The sequence below is a fragment of the Callorhinus ursinus genome, unplaced genomic scaffold (genome assembly GCF_003265705.2).
Source record: "Callorhinus ursinus isolate GAN/ISIS: 27379988/994484 unplaced genomic scaffold, GSC_fseal_2.0 scaffold9, whole genome shotgun sequence".
Classification (NCBI taxonomy): domain Eukaryota; kingdom Metazoa; phylum Chordata; class Mammalia; order Carnivora; family Otariidae; genus Callorhinus; species Callorhinus ursinus.
Genome location: NW_027397071.1, coordinates 19341321 through 19353507, shown reverse-complemented (window position 1 = coordinate 19353507; position 12187 = coordinate 19341321).

Here is a 12187-nt window from a genome sequence, read left to right as displayed (position 1 = left end):
TTTGGCATAATATCCTCTAGCTCCATCCATGTTGTCTCAAATGGCATGATCTCATGTTTTTTTAGGTCTGTGTAATATTCCTCTGTGTGTGTGTGTACTGACTTTTCTTTATCCATTTGTCTATTGATGGACACTTAAGTTGCTTCCATAATTTGGCTATTGTAAATAGTGCTGCAAGAAACATAGAGGTGCACATATCTTTTCAAATTAGTGTTTTTGTTTTCTTTGGGTAATATACCGTAGTGGAATTATTGGATCATATGGTAATTCTATTTTTAATTTTTTGAGGAACCTCTGCCCTGTTTTCCACAGGGGCTATACCAATTATCATTCCTACCAACAGTACACAAGGGTTCCCTTTCTTCTACATCCTCACCAACACTTGTTATTTCTTGTCATTTTGATTTTAGCCATTCTAACTGGTTTAAGAGAATATCTCATTGTGGTTTTGATTTGCATTTACCTGATAATTAGTGATGTTGAGCATCTGGTCATGTATCTATTAGCCATTTGTATGTCTTTGGAAAAATATCTATTCAGGTCCTGTTCCCATTTTTAAAATCAGATTGTTTGTGATTTTTGTTCATTTGGTGTTACGTTGTGTAAGTTTTTAATATATTTTACATATTAACCCCTGATGAAAGAAATTAGAAGATGACACAGACAAATGGAAATATATTCCATACTCATGGATTAGAAGTATTAATATTGTTAAAATGTCCATACTACCCAAAGCAATCTACAGATTCAACCCAAATCCTATCAAAATACCTATAGCACCTTTCACAGAAATAGAAAAAATGATACTAAAATTTGTATGGAATCACAGAAGACCCTGGATAGCCAAAGCAATTCTGAGAAAGAACAAAGCTGGAGGTATCAACAATCCCAGATTTAAAGATATACTACAAAGCTGTAGTAATCAAAAAAGTATGATAGTGGCACAAAAATAGTTACATAGATCAATGGAACAAAATGTAAACCCCAGAAATAAACCCATGATTATATGGTAACTAATCTATGACAAAGGATTGAAGCAGATACAATGGGGAAAAGATAGTCTCTCCAATAAATGATGCGAGAAAAACTGGACAGCAACATGCACAAAAATGAAATTAGACCACTTTCTAACACCATACACAAAAATATTCAAAATGGATTCAAGACCTAAACGTGAGACCTGAAACCTTAAATATCCTAGAAGAGAGCACAGGTAGTATTGTCATCAGAAGCAACATTTTTCTAGTTAGGTCTCCTGAGGCAAGGGAAACAAAAGCAAACAAACTGTTGGAACTACTTCAAAATACAAAAGCTTTTGCACAGCAAAGGAAATCATCAACAAAACAACACAACTTACTGAACGGGAGAAGATATTTGCAAATGATATATCCAATAAACTTATTTCTTTTAATGTCATTGTCCAGTATATGTCTCAGAGTAATGTCAACCAGGTACACTGAGTTATTCTGATTATATTTTATGCAAAGATATTTGCATTAGTGTGAAGTATTAGCGTATCAATTGTGGGTATAAAAGAATTTTCTCTCAAATAAGGAGGAATAGTAGGCAAAATCTACGAAAAATTGCAAAATGTATGAGAAATAAATATATTTCTTCCCCATCAGCTTTATATCTGAAAAAGTTATTCAAAAGCACTGTTGGAAAACGTGCTGGAACAAGAAAGTTTACTCACCATCTAAACTGACTCATTAGAAGTACAGTTAGGTATTATCTTGTTTAAGAATGAGAAAAGCAGGAGTGCCTGTGTGATTCAGTTGGTAAGTGTCTGCCTTTGGCTCAGGTCATGATCCCAGAGTACTGGGATCCAGCCCCACATCGAGACCCACATCGGGCTCTCTGCTCTCCCTGCTCTCCCTGTTCACCCTGCTCGTGCTCTCTCTCTCTCTCTCTCTCAAATATAAATAAAATATTTTTTAAAAAATGAGAAAAACAAATAAAATAGTGATCAAACCTGAATGTATAACAGTTCAAAAAAGTAAAAAGGAGGGGCGCCTGGGTGGCTCAGTCGTTAAGCGTCTGCCTTTGGCTCAGGTCATGATCTCAGGGTCCTGGGATTGAGCCCCACACCGGGCTCCTGCTCAGCGGGAAGCCTGCTTCTCCCTCTCCTCCCACTGCTTCTGTTCCCTCTCTCTCTGTCCAAAAAATAAATAAAATCTTTAAAAAAAAAAAAAAAGGAAAAAGGAAACAGCATCTGGATACCCTGTATAAAGGCTTTGTTTCTGGGGCACCAGGGTGGCTCAGTCGATTCAGCCTCCAACTCTTGATCTCAGCTCAGGTCTTGGTCTCAGGGTTGTGAGTTCAAGCCCTGCACTGGGCTTGGAGTGCGGGGCATGGAGCCTATTTAAAAAAAAAAAAAAAAAAAAAAGGCGCTTTTTTTTTTTCTGAAAGTGATTTGCTGTGGTACCCAAAAGGAAATATTAGAAAATAATTAGCATTCAATAAAATTATGCAAGAATCACTGCTTTTTGTAAAACAGAATGAGAAAGTCATTTAGAGAGAGAATGTTCAGATGAAATGGTAAATGAGTTAAAATAAGAAAATTTAAAGACACTAAAAATTATATTAAAAGAATAAAAATCCATTGATACTCCAAAAAGTTTAACGATGAAGTGATGAATCACTAAATTCTACTCCTGAAACCAACAATACACTATATGTTAATATTCAGATGTTAGAATTTAAGTAAAAATTGGGGGGAAAAAAGATCACCTGGTTCAACATATTTGCAAACCACTAAGCCACCAGTATTTTCATATTCTGAATAAGAGAAAAAATAAAACATCTAACTTCTCATAAGGTAAAAACAAACAAAAAATAATAAAATACCTAAGTCACAGGGATGTAAAATACATCAGAGGGAATATAACCAATATTGTAATAACTTTGTATGATGACAAATGGTAATTAGACATAGTGGTGGTGATTTTATAATGCATATAAATGTCAAATTACTATGTTGTACACCTGAAACTAATATAATATTGTATGTCAACTATGCTTCAACCAAAAAAAATTTTTAAACATGTTCTACAAAATAAATGATAAGAGTTTTAAAAAAAACAAAAAGACAAGAAAAAAACTTAACAATAATGTGGAAGATAAACCCAAAATGGTCAACAAAAAGGAGAAGAACAATAAAACAGTAGAACGTGACTTGTATTATTTTTAATCTGATGTTTCAGTTAAGCATAAAATGCAGATGGAGAATTTGAGAATAAAGTTAACTCTGTGGATCTTTTCCGTAGAAATACGTATATACGCATTTATACCTAAAGCCCATATCAATTTCAAGAGGTTCACAGACCTTTCAAATTGCATTCATGTACCCCATGGTAAGCTGAAGAATTTTCCATATGCAGTTGGTCTGAATAATCTAGTTCAATATTTCCAAAACCAGTATTCCATGAAACACATTTTCTTCCCCTGGCTATAACCAAAGAATTCCACAGTCAGGTTTGCAAAATGCTAGAATAATCAATATTAAGCAGATTCTATTACTTTGTTACTTCTCAGAGCCTTTTATATGCAATGTATCAAATACCTAGCTGTTTTTAAAAATGCTTACTCTGTTAGGCACTGTTCAAAGTGTTCAATATATATTCATCTTACAATCCTTAGAACAATCCTATATAAGTACTATTATTTTCCCTATTTCACTGACATGGAAACTGAGGTAGTAACTTGCCCAAATTCACACAGCCTGTCTATAAACTGGGGGATCTAGGGTTCAAATAACCTGGTCCTGAGTCTGTGTTACTAAACTCTACAATAAAGACAGGAAGCAGGGATCATAGGGACCATTAAACTTTTTATTTTGAGGTGAACCTATTAAAAGGTAGTATTTGTAGAGCATAATATGGGAAGTGGTAGCATGATTAAGAGGTAGATTGAATAATATATAAATATAAATATATGCAAAACTTATACATACATACATAGTTATATATCTTTGAATACTAACAAAATACAGGAATATTTACAGTACTAACAAAATACGGGATTTACAAAACTTGATCATGTAGTAGGTAACCAAAAATATCTCAACACATTCCAGTCAGAAATTGTGCATTATCAATGCTTTGATAATGATGCAAAGATGCTAAAAATTATTAACTGCATTAGATATAATTACACCTATTGAGGCAGAGTCTCAAAACAGTTCTTGAATGAGATAGAAGTTGGGGGGGGGATTGTTTGTTTTTGTCTCTGTCTCACAAACAATTCTGTCATAAGCCATCAGGGTAGATAGAACAGCTCTTTGGTGTCCAGGACCCAGGCATCTTCTATTTGTTTATTCTACGCACCCCAGCCTGTGGCTTCTACACTGTACCAGTCCCTCCCTCATTTGTGTTTGTATCCCAGGCATTGAGAAGAAAACACTCATTTTCATAGTAAAAGTTTGCATCACTTCATCATTTCTTCACAATTCCTGGTAGAACTAAATCACACGGCAACACCTAGCCACAAGAGTGACTAAGAAGTAGTAGTCTTCAGATTGGTGACCCATGTGCTCAACTAAATACTATATTACTCTATAAGAAGGAAATAACAGATTTTGGGGTCCTGGGGTAGCTACCAACTTTGGCTACTCTAAGAGGAAAAATTCTCTTAACTCAGATAAAAGATGAAATTGTAACTATAATTACAGAAGGCTTAAAAATGGTGGGATGCTGCCAAATCTATACTCAGAAAAAAATTTAATGTTTAAATGTAATGACTTTATATTAAACAAGAAAGAATGAAAGTATATGAATTAATCATTCAAGTGGAGAAGCTAGAAATAATTCTTTAAAATGAGTATAAGAAATACAGAAGAATTAATAAAATGGTAGATTAATAATTTATAAATGAAAAAACATAGAATGATAAACGTAAATGCTGGCTCTTCAGAAGATCATTAAAAGAGATAAACTGCAGAAAATGCAAGTAAATAAAAAAAGATGCAAGTCCTTTATATTATGTATGAAAGAGAAACTGTAACCACAGATATAAAAGGAGATTAATAATCATAAGCATATACCAGAGCATCTGGCTAGCTCAGTTAGTAGAGCATGCAACTCTTGATCTCAGGGTTGTGAGTTTGAGCCCCACGCTGGGTGTTTATTTTAAAAAAATAAAATCTTAAAAAAAAACATGTATCACATATCATCACTTAGTACAATGCCTAACAGAGCACCTGACACAAGTACCAGGATCTTAATTTCTAGTTAATAGTCCCTGGCCCCCACACACAAAAAAAGTCCTTCTCTATAAAGTAATTAATATATAAATCTTTTAATAATAAAATCAATTTAAGAAGATGTTGGAAATGTGAATCACCAAAAGCAGAGAAGAAGGAAGGAAATTATTTTTATAGGACATTCTATGTACCAGGTGTTTTACATACTTTTTCTCATTTTATTTAAGCTTTATAATCCTTTAAGAAAGGATTACTACATTTCAAAGCTAAGGAAACTGAGATTCAAAGAGGTTAGTAGTTTGCTCAGTCTCGTGATATAAATGATTAAGCAGGTGTCTCTCTTAGTCAGCTTCACTTGGAAGGTGATGTTCTTTCCTTTTTGTTCTTCCTGACTTTTCTTTGCTGAGGAAATTTTATCAAATTTTTTATATCCGAGCAGGTCGATTTAATCTAGTTTATTGTTTTAAATATTGGGACTTTGTGTAGGACTTTTTTGAAAAAGCAGTTTGCTGGTCAAAATTTTTTTTCAAATTATTTCATGTAGGTGGGAGGGAACTTACCTATGGCAGAGATTTCTCTCAGGTCTCAGAACAAACCATATTGCTCCTAATCAACTTTTTTTGTTTGTTTGTTTGTTTTAGTCATTCAGACACTTGTATCATAATCAACTTTCCCCTCTGCCTGGTAGGAAGCTCAAAGAGCAGAGGCTAGTTTTTCTCTAAAACCCTATAAAACCCATGAATGTTTGGAACTAATCCTATCTCTGATTGTATTTTCTCTAAACACTTAAGGTTTTCTTTGCTTTTTTCTATGTGTTTATTTTACCCATGATGTTCCAAATATTTTGGAAGCCATTTAAAATAGTATGTGCACTAGAGTGTTGATCGTATAAAAATATACAAATTGATAATTTCCCTAACCATTTTCTTATTTTTGAAAATTTAGCTGCTTTCATTATATTTTTCTGCTTTTCTAATATAGCTTACTAGCTTGCTCTGACACTAATGATGTTAGTTTTACCACTACCACATAAATGGTGGATATCATTATACATTATAGTCCATATATACTTTAATATTGGGAATAATAGGACTTTGGCATTAGAAAGGGAAGATGGTCAAGAATGGAAAGGGGAAGCATAAGGGGATTCTTCTGATAATAGCATAAATACCAAGGAGGGTGGTGAGCAAACCATGGTTGAAAAGGATATGACAGATTCAGCCTTGATTTGGTCTGAGATAGTAATTTCTAAGTGTAAACTAGTGGATTGGAGCAAAGCAGCAGGAATTTTAGGATGGTATTAATTTTTGTGGTAAGGCCAGTGGTAGCATCAGGATTTGATGACATCATTTTTTAGGTTTTTTGGTTTTTGTTTTTTAGAGAGGGAAAGAAAGGGGGGTTGGGGGAGGGGCAAAGGGAAGGGAAGACAGAGAATCTTAAGCAGGTTCCACACCTAGCACAGAGCCCAAAGCAGGGCTCACTTTTACAACCCTGAGATCATGACCTGAGCCAAAATCAAGAGTCAGACACTTAACCAACTGAGCCACGCAGGAGCCCTCATCACTTTTCAGTTTAAAGCAAAATCCAGCTAACAGCTAGCATTAAGGATCAAAGTCTAATACCTAGGAAGTCATAACCAGAAGTAATTTGAACTGATTTAATGGGCAAAAAATACTTATTTTCATTTGTGTTTTTTGATAAATTAGTCAGTTTAGCAAATTCTTAAGGGTTAATCAACTAAACCTACCTTTACATTAAAACTTTTAGAAAGTTTGTCCATCTAGTTATTGAGGTATTATTCCAATATCAACTTCTATGAGCTCTTGGTATAATGAACTCTCTTTCTATATTTGCAGAAAATAATTTTTTCCAATCTTTTCATTTAAATATATAAATATATTATTTACAACTAGGAGACTTATATGTGGATATCAAGTTAATGTTCCTTTATTAGTATATTGATCCTTTCAAGAAGTACCCCTTAAGAGGTGTATCCACTTGTTGGTATGATAGAGTATCTTGCAGTAGACCTGTTGAGAACAACAATAAAAGGAGATTAAAATATACATACGCCTTCTGTGCACTCTCTGCCCAATTTTTCTGTAAAACTAAAATTGCTCTAAAACTTAAGTCTATTAATTTTTTTTTAAATGCTCATGTCTAAATGCACTGGGGAACTGTAAAAGCAGGACTAGGGAAACACAAGATTTTGGACAGAAGGAAACTTAAAAGCAGTAAGCTCATAGACTGAAGTTAACTTTTTTTCTGAGGGCATTTGCCAATGCAGGGCTCAGGAAAAGGATATGAAAAACCAGACTTTCCTTGTGCAGAATGAAATTAGGAACAGAAAAAAAAAAAAACAGAAGAGCCTTTGGCAGGCTTCCAGTATAATAAAGATGAAATGCTGGACCTGTGGGGCTAAGATCCTAGTGAGAAGGGATGGGCAAAAAACTGACCTTTGTACATGGCAAGTTTTCCCCACAGGATATCTGCCAATTTCTGAAGGTGCACAGATGATAATATCATACGGTGGCATTCAATTATAAATTACTAGACATGCAAAAAGACAAGACCACTTGAATTTTTAAAAAATAGGATTAAAAACTGGAGAAAAAAAAGAAAGAGAATAACAGATGATAAATATATAAGAAATTACCAGACAAGAACTTTTAAGTAAATATGATTAATATGTTAAAATAAGTAGAGGAAAAGGTGAGGAAAAGAGGTGAAAATATTGAGAATTTCACCAACAAATTATAATATGTAAAAATAAATAGAAATAAAATAGCAAATTGAGAACTTTAAAGAGGGGTCAATAGCAGATTAGACACAGCAGCATAGAGGATACCAAACCACAAAATGAGTTAATGAAATCATGCAATGGAAGCACAGAAAAAAATGGAAATCCAGAAAACATAAAAGAAATGTATGACATAGTGAAAAGATTTAATGTGCATGTACGTGGATCTCATAAAAAGAGCAGAGCGAGAAGAGGGAGGCAGAATTATTTGAATGCATAGTGACCAAAATTTTCAGAGAAGTGAGGAAGACATCCACTATCCAGTTCAGAAGTTCTTCCAAACCTGAGTAGGCTATATACAATCCAATCCACACCTCACAGCCAGACACACCATAGTAAAACCGATTAAATCTAAAACCAAAAATAAAACCATAAAAACAGTCAAGGTAATGGAAACATTACCTTGAATGAGCAACAAGATTGATAGTGCATTCTTAAAAGAAACAATAAAAGAACAATAAAATCAGAAGACAATGAAATGATACCCCAAGTGCTGGAAAAGAATTCTATCTCCAGAGAAAATATCCTTCAAAAACTAAGATGAATATAGATTATCAGATAAGTATAAACAGAATTGTTGCTAGCAGAGTTAAACTAAAACCCACATCAAAATCTAAACAGAGGTCTTCAGACAGAAGGAAAATAATCAAAAGGGAAAAATAATTAAGAAAGGAAAAGCTAAGTATATGAGTAGATGTAAATGAATATTGATATTACATAATAATACTAATGTCTTGAGGTCTATACAATGTATATATAATGCATAATAATAGTAACACAATAATTAACTCAGGATAATTCTTTTATGGTATATAGGTCTATAAAATCATAGTGTTGCACACTTTAAATACCTTACAGTTTTATTTGTCAGTTATTCCTCAATAAAGCTGAGCACAAATAATAACACAAAAAGGGAGAGTGGAATAAATTGAGACAAACCATTCCAAGATCCTTGCATTGTCTCAGCAGTGAAAAAGTAATAATTTGTAGTCAAGGATGCATATTTTAATAACTATGGCAATCATAAAAAAGCAATAGTGGGGAATAGAAGAGTAAGGAAGTAAAATAGTAAAAAATAATTGATCTTAAAGAAGATAAAAAAGGATATAAAATTATAAAACAAATGGGTTATTTAGACAAGTAATGGTATGATAATACCTATCAACCCTTATCAGTAAGTATACTAAATATAAAAGGATTAAATATTCTAAAAGATCAAAAAGTAAAACTTAACTATGTTGCTCATTAGAAGTACACCTTAAATATAAGAACACAGCGTGACTGTAAAAGGATATGAAAAGATGTATCATAAAAACATTATTCAAAGAGAAGATGGGCATTATATTAAAATAAGACAAACTAGATTTGGAGGCTAGAAGAATTCCTACAAAAAGAAATATTTCATACTGATAGCAGGTTAAACCAACAACAAAATATACACTTGTAAATTTGTCCATGCTTGGTAATATATATATATATATATATATATTATATATACATATACATATACATATATATATATGTTATCATAGATATAGATGGATGGATGGAGGGATGGAAAGAAGGAAGGGAGGGAGGGAGGGAGGGAGAGAGGAAGGAAAGAAGGAAGGAAGGAAAGTGAGCAAGCAAACAAGCTAAGCAAAAATTGAAAAGTAAAAAGGAGAAGTAAAGCATGTGAGAGTTTAATTCATCAATATTCATAGCTGATAGAATAGACAAAAAAATTATGACTATAGAAATGGACAGCACAACAAACAACTTATTGGCACAAATTGAACAATTATGATAGAATATACATTATCTTTAAATATGTATTGAATAGTGTGCCCAAAACTAATCTTAACAAGTTCCATAGTAATATAAAGTATTCATAAAAATAAAAGTTTCAAATAATTGAATAATACAGAGTATAGGCTCAAGGCCACTGTTGAACTATAAAATAATAACATGGATAACTAGAAGATCTCCAACCTTTGGAAATTAAGCTAGTCTTTTCAATAATGCATGATTGGAGGACAAAAATCACAACAGAAATTAGAAAGTCTTATGAACTGAGTAACAGTACAGTGTATGAAAACTTTTGGAATGTAGCTATAGGAAAGTTCCATAGAGATAATTATAGCTTTAAAATCTTATATTAAAAAAAGAAAACGGGGCATCTGGGTGGCTCAGATGGTTAAGCGTCTGCCTTCGGCTCAGGTCATGATCCCAGGATCCTGGGATTGAGTCCCGCATCGGACTCCCTGCTCCTTGGGAGCCTGCTTCTCCCTCTGCCTCTGTCTCTCTCTCTCTCTCTGTCTCTCATGAATAAATAAATAAACAAATCTTAAAAAAAAATAAATAAATAAAAATAAAAAAAGAAAAAAGGGTGGTAATCACTATCTAACTTTCCATCCCAAGAAGCTAGAAAATGAACAGCATATTAAATGTAAAAATGTAGATTGAAGGACATAATAAAGATAAAAGTTGAAATAAATGAAATAGAAAGCAAAAAGAGCAGTAAAATTCAACAAAGTGTGAAGCTTTTTTTTAATAATAAAATTGATAACCCCCCCTCAGGCCTAATCTATTTAAAAAAGAGAGAACATCAACTTACCAATATCAGGAACAGTGATGGAGACATCGCATTAGGACCTACTGATATTTTAAAAAATTAATAATGGGTATTTTTAATAACTTTATACAAATGTGTTTGACAATTTAGATAAAAGGGATGAATACCTTGAAAAACAAAATTTGTCAAAGTTGTCAGGAGAATAAATAGAACATTGAATAATTATATATTTTAAAAATTGAACCCATTATTTAAAATTTTACACAAAGAAACATCCTGTCAAATTGATTTCACAAGTGAATTCTCCCAAATATGTATGAAGAAATAACACAAATTCTACACACACACTTCTAGAAGATTAAAACAACAACAAAACAACCAGAGGTTACACTTCCCACGCATTTTATGAAGTCTACATAACCCTGACACCAAAATCTGAAAATAATATTACAAAGATTAAAACCATATAAAATCTCTTTAATGAGACAGATGAAAAAAATTCCTGCACCAAACAGTGCAATATATTGAAACGGGACCTTTTTATTCCATGAACTATAATGGTGTTTCAGCAATCAAAAGTGAATCAATATATTGATGGACATTTGTGTTGCTTCCATATCTTGGCTATTGTAAATAATGCTGCAATAAACATAAAGGTGCATATATCTTTTTGAATTAGTGTTTTTGTTTTCCTTAGATAAATACCTAGTAGTGGAATTATTGGATCATGTGGTATTTCTATTTTTAATTTTTTGAGGAACCTCCATACTCTTTTCCACAGTGGCTGTACCAGTTTGCATCCCATCAACAGTGCATGAGCATCCTTTTTTGTCCACATCCTTTCCAACACTTGTCATTTCCTGCCTTTTTTTATTTTAGCCATCTGACAAGTATAAGGTGATATCTCATTATGGTTTTGATTTGAATTTTGGATTTCTTTTTTTTCTTTAAATTTTTTAATTGTTATGTTAATCACCATACATTACATCATTAGTTTTTGATGTAGTGTTCCATGGGTCATTGTTTGTGCATAACACCCAGTGCTCCACGCAGAACGTGCCCTTTTTAATACCCATCACCAGGCCAACCCATCCCCCCACCCCCTTTCTTTTTTTTAGGGAGGGAGGAGCAGAGGGAGAGGGAAAGAGAAAATCTTAAGCAGGCCCCACACCCAGCACAGAGCCTGACATGGGGCTCAATCTCATGACCCTGAGATCATGACCTGAGCCGAAATCAAGAGTCAGATGTTTAACTGACTGTGCCACCCAGGCATCACTGAATTTTAAATTTCTCTGATAATTAAATCTCTCTGATAAAGATTTGGATTGGAAGAGGTCTTGCCATTTGTGGCAACATGGGTGGACCTAGAGGTTATTATGCTAAGTGAAATACATTAGAGAAAGAAAATAACACATTATTTCACTTTGGGTGTGGAATAGAAAAAATTTAATAAAGGAATCAGACCTATAAATACAGAGAACAAACTGATGGTTACCAGAGGGAAAAGGGGATTGGGGGATGGGTAAAATGGATGAAGAGGAGTAAGGTATACAGGCTTCCAATTATGGAATGCATAAGTCATGGGAATAAAAGATACAGCATAGGGAATGTAGTCGATGGTATTACAAGAGCT